General features: G+C 44.3%; 2 pseudogenes; one reads left to right on the forward strand and one right to left on the reverse strand.

Annotated features, from left to right (window-relative positions):
- Positions 1 to 757: 757 nt before the first annotated feature.
- Positions 758 to 6587, forward strand: LOC119321687 (annotated as a pseudogene).
- Positions 6588 to 9693: 3106 nt separating this feature from the next.
- Positions 9694 to 10860, reverse strand: LOC119322614 (annotated as a pseudogene).
- Positions 10861 to 23568: the final 12708 nt, after the last annotated feature.

Genomic DNA, 23568 nt, shown 5'->3' on the forward strand with positions numbered 1-23568 from the left:
ACATCTAGATGTGCTTTAGCAAAGCTGAAAAGTCTTCTTCACAGCATAGTTGCACTTCTATTCGTTCATCCCTCGTAGCCTGCTCTCAGCACCAAAGCAGACATAGCCGCCGATAGGTCGCCACCGTTGCCCTCCTCGTCCCCGTCCAACGCCATCCGGCACTCTGCTCTCCGCCACATAGCACCTTCCCACTCCTTCCCCGCCTCAGCCCGCGCCCTTCCCGTCGCCACCTATGGATCGAGCAACTTGCCTGGCAGCAGCGGTGGAGGGTGATAAGAAGCTGCTGGGAGGAAGAAAACCCATCCTTCCCTGAAGGTACAGGTACAGGGCTGTGTATGATGTGATCTCCCATTTTCTGTTAACTAAAGCTTGCATATCATCTCTCTAGTGCGCTCCACTGCTTGGAAGGTCCCGAGGAGGAAACTCGCCTAGTTGCCGCGCGCGTCAACCCATAGCCGCCCACGACCGCTTCGCCAACTGGGGTGAGCTCATCTTGTTTTCTCATTCTCGGCTGATTTAATTCATCATCACCTGCTAATATGTGTGAAAGACTACTATGGTAACCACTCTATGTAAAGTCAGGCTGTCTTTCACACATATATTATTTGCACAGGTATCCTTTTTATTTTGCGGAAATTTGCACTACTAGCTAGTACACTCTCTACATATATTTTGCGGAGTATATTATTTGCACTAGTAGCTAACAGCTCTATTAATTCCCTCCAGCTGCTATTTAGCATACTCACCTGCGATTATCAGTCACAATCAATCCACAACTCACCAGTTAATCATGGAGGCGACGTCGCTGAGCGTTGGCAGGTCGGTGCTAAATGGAGCGCTTAGCTACGCCAAATCAGCGGTGGCGGAGGAGTTGGCTCTGCAGCTAGGCGTGGGCCGCGACCAGGCCTTCATCACCGGGGAGCTGGAGATGATGCAATCTTTCCTTATGTTGGCGCACGCCGAGGGAGACGCCAACAACCAGGTGGTGAAGACCTGGGTGAATCAGGTCCGCGACGTGGCCTACATCGTCGAGGACTGTCTCCACGATTTCGCCGTCCGTGTTGACAGGCAACCATGGTGGCGCACCCTAATCCACCGGCACAATGTGGCAAATCAGATGAAAGAGCTCAGGGCCAAAGTGGACGATGTCAGCCAGAGGAACATACGCTACCAGCTCATCAAGGGCTCCTCAGATGCTGCTGCTTCTTCCTCCTCCAAGCAGCCAGCAGCTGACAGATCTGCAGCAGCGTCAATGGTTAGCATCCATGGCGCCTCCAAGCAGCACAACCAATCAAGCGTGGATCTTGCCAAGCTGCTCAAGGTCAGCTGCAAGGATGACAATAATGGGCTTGGGGTGATCGCCGTGTGGGGAACAAGTGCTGATCTCGGGCAGACGTCCATCATCAGGGCGGTCTATGAGGATCCAGATGTCACAACAAAATTCACATGTCGAGCTTGGGTCAGGCTGACACATCCTTTTAATCCAAAGGACTTCATCCAGAGCTTAGTGGAGCAGTTCATCATACTACAACAGCTGCTGTTATGTTGGAAATGGACCAGAAGACGCCGCAGCAGCTGGCTCAGGAGTTTAATGGTTATGTGAACAAGAAGAGGTATCTGATTGTGATCAATGACCTATCCACCATCGAGGAGTGGGATCGGGTCAAAAGCTGCTTCCCAAACAACAACATGGGGTGTAGAATCATAGTGTCCACACCGCAAGCTGAAGTTGCGACCTTATGTGCAGGGAATGAATACAATGTGCTCAAGCAATTGTCAGCTGATCAGAATATCTATGCTTTCCATAACATGGTAATATTTACTCCCTCTCTCCCAGTTTACAGGGCGTGCGCGTACCGCTAGGTCGTCAATTTGACCAACCTAATACAAGTCATATATTACAAAAAATATACCAATATAAACTTCAGATGTTCTATTTTCAAAAGGTATAATTTTTGTGTTATATAGTTTATATTAGGGTGATAAAATTGGCAACCTAGGTATACGCGTAGGACTTGTAAACTGAGACGGAGGTAGTAACTAAAAATCTTCTATTTGCATTCATCACTGATAAATTGATATGTTATGCCTATAGCTACTTCATAAAATATATTTCTTCCTATCAATAGCAGCCATATTAGTTATCACGTCGTTAATAGGACACTTATGGGTTTATGAAAATATATCATATAAAATTAGTAATTCATCTTCATACTGCTAATAAATATCAAGAAAAAAATCTATAATACTACCGGTTTTTGGCCTAGACCTGCATCTGGTACATAAACTCCTTTTTTTACAACTTGATTGTTTGCACTACTGGACTTGGCTTATTTGCCAAGAACTCAGAGTACTTGGCAAAGGCCCGTCTGCACTCGGCAAACGGGGCTCCACATACACCTTCAGTCAAAGCGAACTTAGAATAGTGTATTCTGTCGCGGGCTCGGCGAAGCCTTTGCCGAGTGTTTTTTGTGGCACTCAGCAAAGGTTTTATGCTTGGTAAAAGAAAATAACTAACGGAGGGCCGAAATGGAGGAACTTGATCGATTTGCTGAGTGTAAGCACTCGACAAAGGCAAAATGTTTGCTTGTCATCGACGAATCGACATGCACCTTGTATTATTCTAATGTGGTGCATAACGACGTTACTTAAGCAATTGTCATCAGAATGAATAGTAGAATTGGTTTCATCAGCTAATGCATGGGAGCATGTTGCCTTAATTTCATAACATCATAAATTTATTTTGGTCGAAAGAAATAGGCTTGCCAGATGTTCCTGTATTTCCACTGGGAGGTTAAGAGAGATTGGGATTATTACTATGTGAACATTTAATTATAAAACTGTATTTCATAAGTGGCTAAATCATTATCTAAAAAATTGGCTAAACGATGTTCCCCTGTGTGCAGCGCTCTGAAGATGAAACATCTGCAGATAATTCAGGAGACGCTGTCAATTGTACTGAAAACTAAACAGTGCCTAATGGTGAAATAATTCAGGATCCATCTGCAGATGTTGCTGATGGAAAGAGCCTCACTTGGAACAGCATGATGGAATCTCGTATTGTGGGGCGAGCTCAAGAAAAACAAGATATTATTGAACTAATATCTCGTCAAGCCACTGAAAAGTTTCAGGTGATCTCCATTTGGGGAATGGGTGGCCTTGGGAAGACCACTCTAGTGGAAGATATCTATCAAAGCAAAGAACTCAGTGACAAGTTTGAGAAGCGTGCTTGTGCCACAATTTTGCGTCCTTTCAGTCTTGTAGAGCTCCTTAGAAGCTTATTTATGCAACTTGGCACTGAAATTTCTGAAAAGAAGACTGCGGTGGGTTTTCCTGCAAGCAAAAATGATAAATTACCATCGATGACAGTTGATGACTTGATCAATGAGTTAGCAATACTGGTAGATAAGAAAAGATGCCTTATTGTTCTTGATGATGTATCATCTACTGCAGAATGGGATCAGCTAATACGACCAGTCATTTTCCAGAAGATGGGGAATACAAGACGAATCATAGTCACCACAAGGGAGAAGAGTATTGCTCTACATTGTTCAGAGAAGAAACAAGAAAATACATACAAGCTAGAAGATCTAGCGTATAAGTATGCACATGAGCTATTCATTAAAAAGGTAGTTGCTAAGTATTTTCATGTTCCTTTGTTATTCCAAACAATACAAAATCATTCATTAGGCATCAGACTGGAAAATCTGAAACACATATAAACAACACCAAAATGTGCTATACCCAAAAGCTCCAACTTTTTTTGTGTGTGTTGTTGCCTCTAGCTCCATCTGCCTTATCTAGACTTTCTTTAAGCATCCGGTAAAGTATTTACAAAATACCAAGCATGCACAAACTAGACTAGATTAAGAGGTTTAGAAAATTGACTCCGTTGAGCAACTACAAAACTAGCTTCTCTACTAGCAGATGCAAGCTCCTATGCCTCGCTGTTTTCTTTTCTTTTTGTTTCCATATCACTTTATTTCTTATTAACTTTTGTTTAGTGGTGCTTCTGAAGTATTTTGTTCCTTTCTCATCTATTTTGCTTCATTTTCTATCTATGTAGCTCTTTATGTAGTATTATTTATCACCACAAATTTTATTTTTGTCATTTCTATTTTATTTCACTTTCTCTTATTTTTCATGTTTTTGTAGTTTTTTGTGTATACACCAATTGATATTATTTCGGTGTCACCTTTTTATAGACTTTCAAAAGTAAGTTCTATTGTTTACTAATAAATACATTGTTCCTTTATATATTATGTTTTATAAGTTGAGGTGATGTAGGTTTAAGAAAAGACTTAATCTAGGCATATTTTGGTATCATCCTTTTCTCAAAATTTCTAGTAATCTGTTTCAGTCTGCCCAATAGGCATGGTTTATTTACATATATTTTTATTATTTCAACGCACAAAAAGAACACGGAATCTTTTTCAACAGTAAGTACAACTTTATTTAGAATTACATGAATTCTTCATATATATATAGTGACACATATCTAAAAATATATATTTCAAATATATAATGAGGAAATATTTTTGTGAGCCATCAGAACAATGTCTTGAATTGCATAACCATGCTTTTTTATAGAAGCTTGTTTTGATCGACTTGTATGTTGTTTAACTGTTAGAGCACTAATTTATGTATTGTATAAAATTCAGGTATTTAAGAAGATTATAGACTTGGATAAGCAATATCCACAGCTAGTTGAACCAACCAAATTGATCCTGAAGAAGTGTGGCCAACTACCTCTTGCAATAGTCGCCATAGGTGGCTTCTTGGCAGACCAGCCAAAAACTTCCCTTGAGTGGAGGAGATTTTATGATCACATCAGTGCCGAGATGGAGATGAATCCAGAGCTTACAACCATAAGAACCGTCCTTATGAAAAGCTATGATGGTCTACCCTACCACCTCAAGTCTTGTTTCTTGTATACATCCATCTTTTCTGAAGACCGTAAGCTTGACCGGAGACGCTTGGTGCTTCGGTGGACTGCAGAGGGGTACTCAAGGGAGGTGCGCGATAAGTCAGCAGAGGAAGTATCAGATGGCTACTTCATGGAACTTATAGGCAGGAGCATGATAGTGCCATCTCAAAAATCATTTCATAGTATAAAAGGAATTGATTCCTGCCAAGTCCATGATCTCATTCGTGAGATAAGCATTTCAAAGTCTCTTGAAGAAAACCTTGTTTTGAGACTAGAGAAAGGTTGTAAGTTGAATAGCCAGCAGGGTAATGCACGCCATCTTGCTATAAACGGCAATTGGGAAGGAGAGCAGACTGATTTTGAGAGGATGGTGGACATGCCCCGTGTACGGTCAGTAACTGTTTTTGGGAAGTGGAGGCCATTCTTCATGTCGGTGAAGATGAGGATGCTACGAGTTCTGGACTTGGAAGACACGATAGGTCTCGTCGATCATCACATTAAGCGTATTGGGAAGTTTCTTCACCTAATATACTTATCACTGAGAGGATGTATAGATATTTATCACCTGCCAGATTCAATTGGTAACCTGATACAACTCCAAACACTGGATATCAGAGGTACATCCATAGTGATATTGCCGAGAAGCATCGTCAAGCTTCGGAAGCTGCAATATCTTCGTTGCCGTAAAAGCAAGCTTAGATGGGGTCTTGGACCGATAAGGTTCAATCATTCACATCCTTATTTGAAGACATGCGTTGGTTTTTGTATTGGATGTTGCATACCTCGGGAAGTAATAGAAACAGATGGCTGCAACAGGCGTGATGTATGCACCTTCATATGCTGTGCGGCAATCCCTTTTCTGGCGAGAGAGCATGGCAATGATGGTGGCGTGAGGGTGCCAAGAGGGATCGGGAGAATGAACGCCCTGCATACATTACAGGGAGTGAACCTGGTCGCGTCCGGAGGCATTGCTTTTCTGCGGAACATCAAAGGACTCATGGGGCTGCGTAAGCTAGGTGTGGTCCGCCTACAAGAGAAGCATGCTTCAGAGTTTTGTGCTGTGGTTTCCAGTCTCAACCTCCTAGAATCATTGTCAGTGGCTCTAGAGCGTGGACACAATTTGCTTCTGGATGGCATTTCCTCGCCTCCAAGTAACCTCCGGAACCTTAAGCTGGACATTATATATCCCTCCATTCAAGGCAGGGACAAATTGCCGAAATGGGTCAAGAAGCTTGAGAACCTTGTAAAGTTGAGGATCGAATTCGAAACATCCAGCCAAGTGGAGCAGGATGGTGCTATAGGAGCCCTGGGGAGTCTACCAAACCTAGCCGCCATGCGTCTCGGTGTGGTACGTTTCCGTGGTGAAGAATTACATTTCGTGGCGGAGGCATTCCGGAGCCTCGTCGTGCTGGAGCTTTCAGTCGGAGGGAAAATGAGGTTGGTTGAGTTTGAGCAGGGAGCAATGCCCAAACTCCAGCAGCTTCTCCTCAGGTATTCGCATACCCAGACTAGGTATCTTGGACTGGACTCTCTCGGAAGCATCAAGGAAGTAGGGATCCAAGAGGACGCTATCACCGAGGAGTTCCAGGCCCAGGTCGCTTTGAATAGAAACAAACCCATCCTGAATATGAGCTCTCTCTCTTCATGGATCTTAATATGAGCTCTCTCTCTCTTCGTGGCAGGCAGGCATCTGTTGTAAACGTATTTGTATTATTATTTTTTCTTGCATCTTAATTTTTGTTGGATATATATCCTTGTTATTCTGTTTGCAGTGTGCATTCGATATATATCGAGGACCTTGTTTTGGCATGTAACATTTGTTCCACGCAAAAAAGACAGGGAGTGTGAACCGTGTACTCTTCAAATGGTGAACGTCAGCTGGGCGTCGAAGCTGTAGAGAAGGGTGACGTGACGTCGAGCCAGAGGAAGGACGGCTCTCCGGCGAGCTTCCTCCGGTACACCACCACCACCCCAGCTCCCTCCTCCAATAAATCCTCCTCTTCTTCCTCGCCATCAGGGCGGCCTTGATAGTAATCCTGGCCTCCCTGCTCTGCGCGCCGTTCACCGTCGGCCACCACCATCACCATCGCCTCGTCTCCTCCTCCCCGAGGCCTGAAGAAGAAGAAGGCAGCAGCGTACTATTTTAAAAAAATGAGGAGGGGCAGTGCACCATCTGCCTGACTGACCTGGCCGCCGGGGAGGAGCTTCCGCCGGGTGCTTGTAAGGTCTCTTGACAAGCTTTGCTTTGTACGGTGGACTGCTTTGGATGGATATACATCACACATTAACTGAACTCGTCGGGGAAGAAACAGAGATATAAAATGCAGAGGAGTGACAGAGGATTTTGGGGTCCATCAGCCTTCCTTTTTCTTTCTACTCCCTCCATTTCTTTTTACGCCGCGTATAAGATTTGGGTCAAGTCAAACTTTACAAAATTTGACCAAATTTATATTAAAAAATATCAACATCTTGAATACCAAATATATATAATATGAATCTACATTTCATAATGAATCTAATGATATTGTAAATGCCGATACTTTTTTTATAAGTTTGGTCAAACTAAAAATGCTTTGACTTGAGACAAAACTTATATGCAGACTAAAAAGAAACGGAGCGAGTATATTTTTTTCAGACTGAATGGTTGAGCTAAGGTTGTTGCACCTCACCCTTTTACAACCATGCTCTACTGTCGATGCAAAAACAAATGGGTGTACAAACTAAGCATGCTTACCTGTCTGCCAGTGCCATGCTTGATGCATCGTCCTGATGTAGAGGCAAGGGGCTATCCTCCTTTTCAAGAAAATAAACTTGGCTGCCAGTGCCAGGCTTGATGAAGGCTGAAGGTGCAATTTGCAGCAGGATATTGCCACTGGCTTTCAACTGAGCCAGAACAAGAATGAACATGGGTAGAAAATGTCAATTATAATCTATGGGTGGTCTGGTCTGCAGCACAAAGACCCAAGCAAATCAAGGTGCAATGACAATAAGTTGTGTATGTTTGTACCGAGTCTGCCACAACATGCAAACAGATATAGTGATGATCCATATCCCCTGGTTTCCTACAAACTGACATTAACTTGGAATTTCAGACAGGACCAGCTAGCCAGAGAGGATCAATTAATTGCATACCTATGCTATGTTAACACCAGCATAGTTCCAAGTAAGTGGACCGAAAGATATCTATATATTACATAAATGAAAAATATATAATATGCTATGTTGAAAATCTGGACCAATCCCACTGGAAATAACGAGTAGGTAAGTGCACATATCTGCATCAAGATACTTGGAAATTGCAAGAAACACCAAATTTCGGCTGGAAAAAATGTATTCATGGAGCCATGGTGGCAACTCAGGAGATGTAATAAACACAATAAGAAAATATTGTGGTTATTTTGATTGCTTAGCAGTTGATCTAAAAATGTGCACTTCTGTGGCCAAGCAATGCTCTTGGTAATAGCTCACACATGTACATGTTTGCATGATGATAATAAATAGAAATGGAAATTCTATTCCCTGCTTAAGCATTCATCATGCCCCAAAAAGGGTGAGCGATTCATATTTTCTGCAACATAGTTTACATTTATTGATCCAATCAGCTTGTTTCCGTGAATACAGGTATTTTAAAATTTTGCCTTTTCAGGGGCGTCTACAGTGTGAAACACATAAAAGCGGGAACCTTCAGAAAAAATGTTCAATTTTTCTCGGATTTAATCTTCAGGGTGAAAACCCATGATCTACCTTCAGCTGTTAGATCTGGTGACGGCGGCGTTTTTGCATCGTTCCCTTCCTGGAGGCGTTGCTATTGAAGAAACCTTATCGTAGTCCTTGTGTAGTCATGAGATAGTTGGTGCTAATGGTTGTTGTTGTATTCCATTGATTGTTGGTCGCTTTTGATTTTTTTTCTCCGCTTAGGCATAGCTTCGGTCTTGTATGACTTTGCTTATTGCAGGCATGACCTTCTGTGTGCGTGTGCTCGTTGTGTGCATGCTACCTATGCAAATGCCGGGTGTGTTCATTGTGTCTGTATCCCCTTGATGCGGCATTATGAATCAACAAAAACACCCTTTATCAAAAAGAAAAAAAATCCTTCTATATATACAGCCAGCTCATCAGTGAGAAAGGAGAGAAAATGTGGGAGCTAACACAGCAACACTAGCTCAGACGTGTGAGACTGGACTCCCTAGACGGCACAAGACACATGGAGAAGCTCCAGCTCGTCATCATCATCATAAATTATTGTAATGCATTTTAATAAAAATGACGATAAAATAGATGGCACTCATGGTAAGTGAACAAGTGAACAATCCTACTCACATTTTAATAAAGGAGAGAATCATCGCACCTGCAATGGAGAGACGCTTGCACGATTAACGAAAAAAATGAAAACAGCTGCTGGAGAACTCCCCATCTATAAAATTAGCCTAGCTGGGGAAGGTAGTGTCCGATGCAACGGAAAAAATCTTCCCCAAGTTCACCTTCTCTCCCCAACCCAGAGTAATATATGAGGATAAAAAGACTAGCCGTGAATCTTACAGATTGCTGCAATACGGATCAGTTTTACACCTGACCCTATATTCCATGAAGAGACAATTTGTCCATATGTTGGATTTTTCTGATTCGGCATATAGGTTAATTTTACTTGACGAGAAAACTGAAAGAAGCAAAACACACATACTACGACATCTCTAGAAGATCCTATATCTGTATGAGAGGATCGCTTCAGGTATAACTAAGGAACAATTGTACTGTATAGGAGAGTGTCACTTCCGCTGGTTCGAAGCAAGCTTGACAAAAATCTCCTTTAAAACCGAGGGATAGGTTGAAACTACGTGATCCTCAGTCGTCGTTATGTTTTGCAAGCATGAGGGGGTTTGGACTTGGATAAACTTCAAGCATGCCTCCTTCAATCCCTGGCAGTGGTGCTGCTCGGCTAGAGCAAGGGTAGACATCACCGAGCTCACACCTATGTCATCAGACAACTGCATTTCACATATGCGCTTGAGTCGTTGGAGATCGTACATGTCTGCCGCCAGAAACAAGTCTTGAAGCCATTGCAGCCACATTTCATCATCTATTGTTTCCTTTTCTTGTCCTTCTTCTAGAACTTGTGACATTCCTTCCTCCTCCATGTATTCCTTCTCTATCTCAGGGCATGAGTCCGTGTAGATGAATCTAAGCAACACCCTGAACACACTTGCTCCCATGTCTTTGATATGTATTACATCGGATGTATTATTGCCCTCCTTCATGGGACCAAAGAATTATGCCATGAATACTTTGGACCGGGCTGCAAGCACACAACGGTGTGCAGTGAATGTCTCGCCACTAACCTCGAATGTCACATCAGCACCCACCTTGGTTTGATGGAGAATGCTAAAATGTTGGTCTATGTCAGACATGAGCACTTTGTTGTCGTGGCCACTGGCATCTTCGGAATTGGGATCCTTGCAAACCATTACGTCAAATCGGATGGTGAAAGAATCCCCCTTTAGATGTGCCGATCGTTCAAGGGCATCTCTTGTCAAAAAATTGTTGTTGCCCCAGGAAATTTCATCGTCGAACCTGTGAACTTTATTAGTTGCACAAATGTACATCGGCGTCTGCCTCTCAACCTGGTCGACGAGACTAAAACTGATCCTGGCATCCACTTTGTCTTCGTCGTCGAAAAGGGATACAAAGAGAGAGATGAAGTTGGCGCAGTTCGGGTTCGCACCGTTAGGGTAGTACTCGATTAACCACTCATAGCCTCCTACTATGAAAGGACCAGCGCTGATGCTCTCGCCCATGGACAGCAACTCTTTGGTGCGCGAGTAGCCCTTGACCATCAACAGATGGTAGCCACTATCTGTGCCTGGGTCGACGGCCGACGTGTTGCAAGAGCACCCCTCATGGTCTTCAACGATGGATATACCGGTGAACGATGACATGATGATCCTATCGCTGTCCGTGCAGAGACACGGTTACTCCCTTCGCTGTGCGTCGTCGGAAACAGAGAGCTGCCCGTTCTTCAAATATTTTTTTGATCTCTCAAAAGATCTCACGTTTGTTTGTACGTCTGGCTGTGTATGTATATGAACACATGGCCGACGCATGTCCTACACGGAGACCAACTAATTTGAACCTACTCCTACTCGGACACGATCTATCTCTAACACTATAGTAGTACAGCTCTAATCATCCAACAAGCAACATACAAAGCCCTAATATAATCGGACTCAGACCATATATAACACACGTCCTACTCCAAGTCCATCTCTAACACACAAAGTCCTAACCGGACTCACGTTGGGTACGGCAAGCTGCCAAACTGCACATGCTAATTCAACTCTAACTTTAATTAATATATAGTTTTTCAAATTGGACTTGTATTAATGAAGATTATAGTAAACGAAATATCTAACTAGCTCACCAGATTATTTGTGAAAAATTAATTACCTAACGCACATGGTCGACATCGTCGTCGTCTTCCTGGAAAAAGGGAAACATAGAGAGAAATGAAATCGGCGCAAGCCGAGTATTGGCGTTGGGGTAGTACTCGAGGTACCAAACATGGCCTCCTGTCTCGGAAGTACCGGAGTTGATGTTCTCACCGATGGGCACTTGTTCTTTGGTATGTGAGTAGCCATTGACCATGAGGAGGTGGTGCCCGCTGTTCGTGCTCGCGTTGACGGTGGACGTCTTGCAAAAGCTCCCATCTTGGCCTTCAACGACAGATACACCAGTGAACGACGACATGACGAACCTGCAAGCCCATCGATAATCTAAAAGCATTGTGTTATTTGTTTCCGGAGCTATGAATCAAATTTATATCTGAAATTTTGTGTCACGGTAAATTGATGATCTATATGTGTTTGTTTGTCGTGATTCTCGATTTTGTAGCACCTTAGGTTTAGAGTTGGGATCAATGAGCTAAGAGTGGATATCACAGATGAACTTGAGCCGTTGAAGATCGAATTTGTCTGCTGCCAAAAACATGCTATGCAGATATTACAGCGGCATTTCATCCTTGACTGCCTCGTCTTCTTGTCCCTCTTCCATAACTCCTGACATTTCATCATCCCCCAAGATTTCCTCCTCTCTCAAGGGGAATAAATCTGTGTAGATGAAGATAAGCAAAGCCCTGAACGCTCTTGCTTCCATGTCTTTGATCTATATGGCGGTGTACATAGTGGTGCCCTCCTTCATGAGGCCAAAGAGCTATGCCATGAAGACATTAGACCTGGCTGCAAGCACACAGCGGCGTGCAGTGAACCTCGATCCGCTGACCTTGAATATCACGTCAGCACCCACCTATTGACGCTTGTTGGCAATCGGTGGGAAGCGTGGCTCTATTTGGTGAGTAGACTAATGGAGGTTCAGCTATCTCATCAGTCCGATCAGTTGTGCTGGAAGCTTACTAGGTCTGGAGAGTTCACAGTTAAATCGATGTATATCAATGTCATCAACTCTAGTGCCATTCCTAGTTTCAAATATGTTTGGAAAGTCAAAGTTCCTTTGAAAATTAAAGTGTTTATGTCGTTTGTACATAAACAAGCCATTTTAACAAAGGATAACTTTCGCGTTGCGTCCTTGCATCGACAATGACCCGGCGGAGATCATCATCATCGGGCACATTGTCTGGTTCCTCTTGATTTCAGCAGCTTCCCCCATTACAGCATCATTGGACACATCATCTGGTTCCTCTTGATCTTCAGCAGATTCCCCCGCTGCAGCATCACCGTATTCAGGGGGCACATAGTTGTCATCGTCCTCTTCTTCTTCGCTGTCTTCCATCATAACCCCTATTTCTCCGTCCCTCGTCCAAACATTAAAGTGCATTGTAAAGCAGGTGGGTGTGAAGGATTTTCCGGTCAGAGTAAGACTTCGTATTCCCACATTTAGGGCATGGACATCACATAAAACCATTCTGCTTGTTTGCCTCAGCCACTTCGAAAAAATCATGCACGCCCTTAATATACTCAGAGGTGTGTCTGTCACCGTACATCCATTGCCGGTTCATCTGCGTGCATTATATATAATTAAGTGTGTCAAAAACCATTACAGAACATCATGAATAGATAAGTGACCAAAGTAATAGAAGTTCATCATCACATTAAAACCAAAGTACATACATAGTTCTCATCTAACAACATAAAGCTCTCCAGAGCATCTAAATTAATTAAACCATACATTGAAACTATGTAAAACATTTCAATGCGAAAAAAATGCGATCATAATCGCAACCAAGGTAACAATTGATTCAACGGCATAATGATACCAAGCCTCGGTATGAATGGCATATTTTCTAATCTTTCTAATCTTCAAGCGCATTGCATCCATCTTGATCTTGTGATCATCGACGACATCCGCAACATGCAACTCCAATATCATCTTCTCCTCCTCAATTTTTTTTATTTTTTCCTTCAAGAAATTGTTTTCTTCTTCAACTAAATTTAACCTCTCGACAATAGGGTCGGTTGGAATTTCCGGTTCACATACCTCCTAGATAAATAAAATCTATGTCACGTTGGTCGGCATAATTTTCATAAACAATAAATGAAGCAATAGTTATAAAGATAATATATACCACATCCGAATCATAGACAGAACGAGGGCCAATGGGGGCGGATACCAAAACCATCGCACTATATAATAACAAGCAATAAAATAGTAAGAAAATTAGACAAGTATCTATCGAAAGCAAGAATTTTTTTCTTTCAGAAAGAAGATAAGAACAAGAGGCTCACCATGATGGTGCCGGCGACGAGATCGGCGCGGGCGATCAACGACAGTGAAGACGGGGACGGGGCGTGACGGGCCGCTAATATATACCGAGACAAATCTCGGGAAAAATAAAGTTCGGAGGTCGTCCTTCGAGAGGAGAAAGCTTAACTAGTGTGGCTCGGGCATTTCATCGAACACCTCATGTGCATAGGAGGTGAGCTAGAGCACCACAAAGCCCTCCCCTCCCCGGACAGAGAAAAACAGAGCAGTGGAGTGCTCTGCTCGCGGGCGAGGGGTATATATAGGCACCTCAATGGTCCCGGTTCGTGGCACGAACCGGGACTAAAGGGCAGCCTGTTGTCCCGGTTCAAGCCACCAACCGGGACCAATGATGGTGGGCCAGGAGCCAGGCCCATTGGTCCCGGTTCGTCCCACCAACCGAGACCAAAAGGTATAGACGAACCGGGACGAATGGCCCACGTGGCCCGGCCAGCCCCCTGGGCTCACGAACCAGGACCAGTGCCTCCATGGGTCCCAGTTCTGAACTGAACCGGGACTAATGGACTGACCCGGCCTGAACCAAATCCCTCTTTTCTACTAGTGTTTGCACATGTGGAACATCAGCAGGCAGCTAGTTAGTGAGAAATGAAATGCACTTTACTTCCTTGAGATCTAGCAGCCATTTAACTAGTGCTAAACCACGTCAATAATCTAAGACAACAAATTAAAGACGATCCCGTGCCATGGGTTAACTAACACAATGAGTAATTAGGCAAGCATCAATAGTGCTAGTGACAAATGCAAAATGTGCTTTCCTTGATATCTGCTAGTTAGGTCTAGTTTAATACTCTACCGTGGGTGGGCACGAACCAAGATTACATTTATCCAGCTTGCTAATAGGCTATCCAGCTTGTGTGAGAAACCCTATTTTGCTGTGTGATGCAGGATGTGTATTTAGAACCGTTATATGTTGGAGTGCTTTTGTTAGTACCAGATAAAAATACTGCATGTTGCAACAACTTGTTCCCCGAATCCAATTTTAAAAGGCAAACAATCTTTGCGACGACGTAACCAACCCTTTTTCCACGCTCCTTGTTCTGTAAACTGCTTTGCGCCACTCACAAAGGACAATTAAACTCACGCGGGGCAGCACGAAAGCTGAGAAAGTGCATGGTTGGAACGTGCTGGGAGAGGGCAAGAGCGTGTTTGGTTGGTGAGGTAAGTATATACATTGGATCAGGTTCAATGTCCATGAAGATAAACCATACTCTTACATAGCACCATGCTAGTCATGATGTAGTGTGTACTATCCGTAGTACTAATCTGCTTAAGGGCCTGTTCGGTTGACAGGGAAAATGAAGGGGTTTGACAGGGATTGGCAGGGATTACATCCTCTACAAGTCAAAACCTCCTCCAATCCACCCCAATCCCCCTGTGAGGAGGCGTAACCGAACAAAGCCTAAGTAATTGTTGGCTGCAATAGTTACTAGGTAAGCAGTGTCAACCATGTCATTATTCTGAAATAATGAAGATGAGCATGTGATATCTACTACACAACTTGTTGTGTTCATCTGCCATATGGCAGGAGGAGGACAGTAGACCTCCCCCGTCCCTCCCTCCCATCCCTCCCCCGTGCGGCGGCGCCGCCCCGCACCGGGGAGCCCCCGGCCTCCTCCTACAGCCTCGCCCCTCCTTCGCTCCCCTCCGTCGCCGTTGCCCGGGACATCACAGGGCAAAGCCCTTGTGGCGTGGCGGCGGCGGCGGTTTCTCCTTGGATCTCGATCTGGTTGGGAGGCGACGCTCCTCTTCGGCCAGATCAGCGGTGGTGGCGCAGATCGGCGGCGACATGAAAGTGGTGCGACGGCGGCGGGGGAGGACGGCACTAGCAACGACGGATCTGGCCTTGACTCATGTCGGGCTAATTTGTTGTGCTACCGATCTCAATCGCCATCGGCGGGGCACTGCTCCTGGACTTGATCTGCAACACGAGGATGTCTGGGGCGCCGGCCCTAGGCTTGGTGGTGGTGGCCTTCTTCTTCGTCGGAGTTGGTCGGCCGGCTGGCTGTGCTCGCATGGTCATGCAGTGACCGGCGGCTTGGCCGGTCGGCGGCGGCGGAACTTGGCCGGTGGCAGCGGCAAAGTTCTGCCTGGATCCCGGGGCGGCGGACCTGGAGGATGGAGGCCGGTGAAGCTCGGGCTTCCCGCGGCGGCATGGCGTGGTGCAGTCTCTGTCCAAGGCGGATCTGTGATGGCGATCTGCTATGGGTTGGTTCGGATCAAAGACGGTGACGAGCGTGCGGGATCCTTCTCGCGGCTCTCGCGGCTTGGTGAGACGGGGTGGGAGCCCTCCTCCTAGGCTCCAGTGGTGGCACACTCAGGTAGTGGCCGGTGCGCCAGGGATCCCACGGTGGCACTGTTGCCGCGGTTGGTCGCCGGATCTAGGCGGCTAGATCTGGGGCTTTGAAGGCGGTCGGGACGGTGCACATGTTGTTGGGTGGATTTCTTGGGACGGATCCGGGTGAAAACCTGATCTTCGGTCGATGGGCGGAGCCGGTGATGACGATGCCCTTATCATCATTTCCTTCATGAAGGCATCATCGAAGTGAAGCTCCCAACTCCACTCAATACCTCCGGGGGAAACCCTAGATCAGCTGATTGGATGTTGGCGGCAATCATGTGTCGTAACCCCCTTGGGGTGGCATTCTTGGAGGTGCACTCGGCTTCACGGGACCAGCGGACGGCTTCTTTGGTGGAGCAGTGCTTCATCCATACATTGATGGCGACGGATCTGGACGGCGTGGCGCAGTGCAGATTCGGAGTTCGATGTGGGAGGATGGACTCGCACAGGAGGACGACGCTGTCTGGCGTCGTGGTGGCGTCGATGGCTGAGAGACCTGGCATGGTAGATGCAACAGTACAGCTCTGAAGATGGACTCATGGCAGGTGGCTGCGGTGGCCCCATACCCGGCAGGCGTCCTGGTTGAGGAGTGCGCCGGACTGGTAGGTACCCCATAGCAGGCAGGCGTCCTGGTTGGGACCTCAGGTCTTAGATGTTTAGGTTTGGCTGCGATGTCTGTTTGGTATTAGGCCCAGACAATCAGCGCCCCTTCATCAATTGGATAGGTGTAGCAACAATTGTTACTTAGACGGTGGCTTCAATCTTACTGTTGTATGACTTTGTAAGGTCTTGTGAGAATAATTAATAAAGTGGCCGCATGCATCGCCGAGATGCAAAGGCCGGGGGTCATCCTCCTTTTCTAAAAAAGATCTACTACACGACTTTATTCTTGTAGACTTGCTTGGGCCTCCAAGCGCAGAGTTTTGTAGGACAACAACAAACTTCCCTCAAGTGGATGACCTAAGGTTATCAATCCGTGGGAGGTGTCTCGGATAGAGGGAGGTGAACATCAAAATCGGTGACACTTTGAGATCCCGGTGAGCATGTATATGCATGCAACTCAATCCTGGTGAAGATGGAAGAAGATGGTGTTTCCGTTGTTTATGAATCAAAGGGACACTAGCTAAATAATATTCCTCACTGAGGACATAAATAAGCGATGGTGCACCTTTGCAGCCTTTTTCACGCACCTTTTTCTCTAAACCGCTTTGCGCCATTCACAAATGAAATTCAAGCTCACGCGGGGCAGCGCCAAAGCTGAAAAAGTGCACCATCGGAACGTGCAGGGAGAGAGTAGGCGCGTGTTTGGTTGGTGAGGTAAGTATGTACTTTGGATCCAAATCGACGTCCATGAAGATAAAACATATATACTCCAACACAGTACCATGCTGGTCACGATGAAGTGTGTACCATCTGGAGTACTAACTAATCTGCTTAAGTAATTGTTGGGTGCATTAGTAACTAGGTAACAAGTGCCAACCACGTCATTATTTCAAAATGATGAAGACAAGCATGTGCCTTGGATTAACAACTAATATAGTATTCCCTCTGCTCCATATTAGTTGTGCTGAAATGGATATATCTAGACGTATTTCAGAGTTAAATACATCTGTTTGAGCGACAATAAATATGAAACAGAGATAGTACTAATTAGGCAGGAAGCTAGTGAGTGTGAAATGAAATGTGCGTTCCTTCCTTCAGATATGCTAGCTAGTTAACTAGTGCTAAACCATGTCCTTAATCGAGAAGACGAAGATGAGCCTATGCCATGGGCTGAATAACACAACGAGTAATTAGGCAGGCATCAATAGTACTAGTGACAAATGCTATGTGCTTTCCGTGAGATCTGCTATTTGGGTCTAGTTTATTACCCTACCTTGGGTGGGCACCAACCATGATTAATCTTTTTCAGAACCCAGTAAAGCTGGTCAATGTTGCTGGATGGTGTGTGCAGGAAGGCAATTTTAGAGCTCTGGTGAGCATGTATATGCATGCAACTGAACCTGGGTGAAGATGGGGGTTCTCGTTGTTCATAGATGAAAGGAACACTAGCTAACTAATATTCGTCATAGAAGACATCAATAAGCAGTGGTGTACCTTTGCAACCTTTTTTCACACACCTATTTATGTAAACCGCTTTGTGCCCTTCACAAAGGACAATCAAACTCATGTGGAGCAGAGTGAAAGCTGAAAAAGTGCACCATCGGAACGTGCCGCGAGAGAGCATGGACATGTTTGGTTGGTGGAGTAAGTTGTACTTTGGATCTGGTTCAACGTCCATGAAGATAAAACATACTCTAAAACAGCACCATGCTGGTCATGATGGACTGTGTACCATCTAGAGTACTAATTAATCTGCTTAAGTAATTGTTGGGTGCATTAGTAACTAGGTAACTAGTGCCAACCACATCATTATTTCTAAATGATGAAGACGAGCATGTGCCTTGGATTAACAACTAATATAGTATTCCCTCTGCTCCATATTAGTTGTGCTGAAATGGATATATCTAGACGTATTTCAGTGTTAAATACATTTGTTTGAGCGACAAATAAATATGAAATGGAGGTAGTACTAATTAGGCAGGCAGCTAGTGAGTGTGAAATGAAATGTGCTTTCCTTCCTTCAGATATGCTAGCTAGTTAACTAGTGCTAAACCATGTCCTTAATCGAGAAGACGAAGATGAGCCTATGCCATGGGCTGAATAACACAATGAGTAATTAGGCATGCATCAATAGTACTAGTGACAAATGCAATGTGCTTTCCGTGAGATATACTATTTGGGTCTAGTTTATTACCCTACCTTGGGTGGGCACCAACCATGATTAATATTTTTCAGAACCTAGTAAAGCTGGTCAATGTAGCTGGATGGTGTGTGCAGGAACGCAATTTTAGAGCTCTGGTGAGCATGTATATGCATGCAACTGAACCTGGGTGAAGATGGGGGTTCTCGTTGTTCATGGATGAAAGGAACACTAGCTAACTAATATTCGTCATTGAAGACATCAATAAGTAGTGGTGTACCTTTGCAGCCTTTTTGCACGCGCCTTGTTATGTAAACCGCTTTGTGCTCTTCACAAAGGACAATCAAACTCACGTGGAGCAGCGTGAAAGCTGAAAAAGTGCACCATCAGAACGTGCCGCGAGAGAGCATGAACGTGTTTGGTTGGTGGGGTAAGCTGTACTTTGGATCTGGTTCAACGTCCATGAAGATAAAACATACTCTAAAACAGCACCATGCTGGTCATGATGGAGTGTGTACCATCTTGAGTACTAATTAATCTGCTTAAGTAATTGTTGGGTGCATTAGTAACTACGTAACTAGTGCCAACCACATCAGTATTTCAAAATGATGAAGACGAGCATGTGCCTTGGATTAACAACTAATATAGTATTCCCTCTGCTCCATATTAGTTGTGCTGAAATGGATATATCTAGACGTATTTCAGTGTTAAATACATTTGTTTGAGAGACAATAAATATGAAACGGAGGTAGTACTAATTAGGCAGGCAGCTAGTGAGTGTGAAATGAAATGTGCTTTCCTTCCTTCAGATATGCTAGCTAGTTAACTAGTGCTAAACCATGTCCTTAATCGAGAAGACGAAGATGAGCCTATGCCATGGGCTGAATAACACAATGAGTAATTAGGCAGGCATCAATAGTACTAGTGACAAATGCAATGTGCTTTCCGTGAGATCTGCTATTTGGGTCTAGTTTATTACCCTACCTTGGGTGGGCACCAACCATGATTAATCTTTTTCAGAACCCAGTAAAGCTGGCAATGTAGCTGGATGGTGTGTGCAGGAAGGCAATTTTACAGCTCTGGTGAGCATGTATATGCATGCAACTGAACCTGGGTGAAGATGGGGGTTCTCGTTGTTCATGGATGAAAGGAACACTAGCTAAGTAATATTCGTCATAGAAGACATCAATAAGCAGTGGTGTACCTTTGCAACCTTTTTTCACACACCTATTTATGTAAACCGCTTTGTGCCCTTCACAAAGGACAATCAAACTCATGTGGAGCAGAGTGAAAGCTGAAAAAGTGCACCATCGGAACGTGCCGCGAGAGAGCATGAACATGTTTGGTTGGTGGAGTAAGTTGTACTTTGGATCTGGTTCAACGTCCATGAAGATAAAACATACTCTAAAACAGCACCATGCTGGTCATGATGGACTGTGTACCATCTAGAGTACTAATTAATCTGCTTAAGTAATTGTTGGGTGCATTAGTAACTAGGTAACTAGTGCCAACCACATCATTATTTCAAAATGATGAAGACGAGCATTTGCCTTGGATTAATAACTAATATAATATTCCCTCTGCTCCATATTAGTTGTGCTGAAATGGATATATCTAGACGTATTTCAATGTTAAATACATTTGTTTGAGCGACAATAAATATGAAATGGAGGTAGTACTAATTAGGCAGGCAGCTAGTGAGTGTGAAATGAAATGTGCTTTCCTTCCTTCGGATATGCTAGCTAGTTAACTAGTGCTAAACCATGTCCTTAATCGAGAAGACGAAGATGAGCCTATGCCATGGGCTGAATAACACAATGAGTAATTAAGCAGGCATCAATAGTACTAGTGACAAATGCAATGTGCTTTCCGTGAGATCTGCTATTCGGGTCTAGTTTATTACCCTACCTTGGGTGGGCACCAACCATGATTAATCTTTTTCAGAACCCAGTAAAGCTGGTCAATGTAGCTGGATGGTGTGTGCAGGAAGACAATTTTAGAGCTCTGGTGAGCATGTATATGCATGCAACTGAACCTGGGTGAAGATGGGGGTTCTCGTTGTTCATGGATGAAAGGAACACTAGCTAACTAGTATTCGTCATTGAAGACATCAATAAGCAGTGGTGTACCTTTGCAGCCTTTTTGCACGCGCCTTGTTATGTAAACCGCTTTGTGCCCTTCACAAAGGACAATCAAACTCACGTGGAGCAACGTGAAAGCTGAAAAAGTGCACCATCAGAACGTGCCGCGAGAGAGCATGAACGTGTTTGGTTGGTGGGGTAAGTTGTACTTTGGATCTGGTTCAACGTCCATGAAGATAAAACATACTCTAAAACAGTACCATGCTGGTCATGATGGAGTGTGTACCATCTGGTGTACTAATTAATCTGGTTAAGTAATTGTTGGATGCATTAGTAACTAGGTAACTAGTGACAACCATTGTGAATATGGTCATTGCTGCAGTTTACCAAATTGTATCTGATCGCTGTGTTTTTTTTTCACGTTCACGCATAGATTCGGTCTTATACGACTTAGCTAGATGCCGGCGTGTTTTTGCCTATGTTGGTTGTGTGCATCCGAACTATGTAGAGGTCGGATGTCTAATCATTGTGCTATGTATCCTATTGATGCTCCATATTAAGCCAATAAAATCCACTCTTTATCAGAAAAAAATAGTGTGGACCACGTCATTATGCCGAAACGATGAAGGTGAGCATGTGCCTTGGATTAATAATTAATATAGGAGTCACTCCGTTTGGGAGGCAGTACTAATTAGGCAGGCAGCTAGTGAGTGAGAAATAAAATGTGCTTGCCTTCCTTGAGATCTGCTAGCTAGTTAACTAGTGCTAAACCATGTCACTAATGCGAGATGACGAAGAAGAGCCTGTTCCATGGGTTAACTAATATAATGAGTAATTAGGCACGTACCAATAGTACTAGTGAGAAATGCAATGTGCTTGCTAGTGAGGTCTAGTTTATTACTCCACCTTGGGTGGGCATGAACCAAGATTTTTTTTCTCCAGAACCCAACAAAGCTGGTCAATGTAGCTGAATAGTGTGTACACGAAGGGAATTTTAGAGCACAAGCCATACCCTACCCTTTGCGTTGATATCATCGAAATTAGGATAATGGATTTCTACATGGGGTCCTCTGTGTGTGTGTCGATACCATCAAAATTAAGCTCAAATATTATTGCAAGGAATTACACAATTAGTGGTCAGACACCATCTGCGGCGGTGAGCAAGGTGCACTTGCGAAAGCACACACTATGATTTGGCATGCCCAATGGCTCGGAAGGAAGACGCGGTGGCGGCCATTGTGGGACGTCACCAATGTTTTAAATAGCGCCCAAAGCGTTAGCACGCTAAATTGTTATTTGCATAAAAAAAGAAGGAAAAGTAGTGGCTGCACCCAGCTTCGGTGCACCACGTAGAAAAATATTTTAAAAATATCTAAAACTTCGTGGAAATGATCATCAACAAATGTTATGGGTGCTTGTAAAGTCTGACGGTGAAATAACATTTGACGAGCTCTGTAAAAAAAGACAAAATTACAAAATCTGTTCAAACACTGCACTTACACTTTGACTAATTTTCAGTGATTTTTTCTTTTTTGTACAGAGCTTCTGGAATGTTATTTGACCATGTGACACATGTGGTAAGCAATCTGAACTATTTAAAATTCAAAAAAACATTTGTTAATGATCATTGCCACAAAGTTTCGGAATTTTTTGAAATGTTTTGCTATATTTTCTTGCGTGGATACACCGAGCTAGTGTGTAGAAAAAACACTCTCTAAAAAAACACGCTAATTTGACGCTATAGCTTGCTAGATTGTGCTAATAGCGTGCTAAGAGCATCTTCAATTACCGCCGAATGCACCGCGCGCTAAAAACTATTTTGCCGCGCGCCCATCGCCTGATTTGGCGCGGCGTGCAGTACTGGCTCTAGCAGACGTGCTAAAATGCAGCGGGCGCGCAGTTCCAGCAGTGCGCAAAAATGCAGCGCGTGCGACTCTCGCACAAACAACATATGCATTCCAAAACAGAAGCAAAAAAATCAAACACAAACAAAAATAAATTGAAATAAATAGTTCAATTTCGTTATTACAACTCAAACAAACAGTTTATCGTTCAATACAACAAATAATGCAATAAACACAACAAATAGTTCAACAATACAATATCAAACGCACAAATCATGATGCTCTTTGTCGTCCATTCCATGCCTACCACTCCTCAATGAGATCCTTCTGAAGATCGTTATGCGCTGCGGGACGTCGAATGGCATGATAGGAGGCAACAAAACGGGCCACCCTTTCAGCCCTCCGTCGCACTCGCACGGGATGTACCAAGAGCTCATACTGAAAGTAGTCTGCATCTTGGCCACGCTCATTCTCGATGATCATGTTATGCATGATCACACAAGTGTGCTTGATGTACCAAAGCATTTTCTGATCCCAAAATCTAGCCGGTCCTCTCACAATAGCAAATTGGGCTTGCAAAATTCCAAAAGCTCTCTCCACATCTTTTCTAGCCGCCGCCTGAGCTAAATCAAGATTTTTCTTACCTTCCGGCTTTTTCAACGGCTTCACAAAGGTTTGCCACTTTGGATAGATGCCATCCGCTAGATAATAGCCATAATTGTATGTACGGCCATTTGCTACAAACTGCACGCGAGGACGGACGCGCGCGAGGGGCGGTGGTGACTAGAGGGGGGCGGAGGAAGCCGCCGCGGCGTGGGGATAGGCCGGGGAAGCGCCGAAACGGTCGTCGGATGGCGCGGGTGGCG

This window comes from Triticum dicoccoides, chromosome 6B (genome assembly GCF_002162155.2).
Source record: "Triticum dicoccoides isolate Atlit2015 ecotype Zavitan chromosome 6B, WEW_v2.0, whole genome shotgun sequence".
Lineage (NCBI taxonomy): Eukaryota > Viridiplantae > Streptophyta > Magnoliopsida > Poales > Poaceae > Triticum > Triticum dicoccoides.